The 1,066-nt window shown below is 37.9% G+C and overlaps 1 pseudogene; it reads left to right on the forward strand.

The window, feature by feature from the left end:
• Positions 1 to 3: 3 nt before the first annotated feature.
• LOC105462219 lies at positions 4 to 788 on the forward strand (annotated as a pseudogene).
• The last annotated feature ends 278 nt before the right edge of the window (positions 789 to 1,066 follow it).

Genomic DNA, 1,066 nt, shown 5'->3' on the forward strand with positions numbered 1-1,066 from the left:
ATCAAAGTTGGATGCTACCACGCAATGCTCGAAGCCAACTACCGATCAGAAGTCTATTCCAAATGGATGTCGGGCAAATATCAAGCGGTAGTGGCGACTATCGCTTTTGGATTAGGCATTGACAAACCGGATGTACGATTCGTGATTCATCATTGTATTTCAAAGTCGATGGAAAATTTTTATCAGGAGAGCGGTCGAGCGGGTAGAGACGGCAAAAAGTCAGTGTGTCTGATGCTCTACAGATTAGCGGATACATTTAAATTGAGTACCATGGTATTTCAAGATAAAGTCGGACTGCACAACTTGTACAAAGTATTGGTGTATTGCTTAGATCAAACATCCTGTAGACGGAGTTTGATAGCAACTCACTTTGAAGAAAATTGGAAGGAAAACGACTGCGCCGAGATGTGTGATTATTGTAGGAAGCCTAGAGTTCAAAAAGAGACTGACGTAGCACATTATTGCAGACAATTGTATCAAATTATGACTAAAGCCGTGCAAAGCGAAACACGATTGACTGCACTGAAACTCATAGATGCTTGGTATGGTAAAGGAGCCTCATCGTTGCGAGTTTCTAACGTGCCCGTGCCAAGCTTTACGAGAGAAACCGCAGAGGCTATTGTAGGGCATTTACTGATAAATGGTTATCTGCAAGAGGACTTTTATTTTTCAGCATATTCTACGATATCGTATCTTAAACGCGGACCTAAATCAGGACTGGCTCTTGACAACAATCACAAGATACTCTTTAACTACGAGCTTTATTAAATTAAATTACTTATAATCAATATTACAGCAGTTGATTTATGTATTATAACAATTTTCTCTCTCTCTCTCTCTCTCTCTCTCTCTCTCTCTCTCTCTCACTCAAATGTTGGCAAAACTATATATCATGCATTTATATTACTTGAAAAACCACTTTATTATAAACACATTGAAACAAATAAAACTCACATAATTCCAGTATTTGAAATTAATCGCGAAATGATTAAGATTTGTTATAATTCCACAATTAACTTGGTAGATTAGCGTCGAATAAAAAAGAGAGAGAGAGAGAAAGAGCACA

This window comes from Wasmannia auropunctata, unplaced genomic scaffold (genome assembly GCF_000956235.1).
Source record: "Wasmannia auropunctata unplaced genomic scaffold, wasmannia.A_1.0 LD268171.1, whole genome shotgun sequence".
In the NCBI taxonomy this organism is placed as follows: Eukaryota; Metazoa; Arthropoda; class Insecta; order Hymenoptera; family Formicidae; genus Wasmannia; species Wasmannia auropunctata.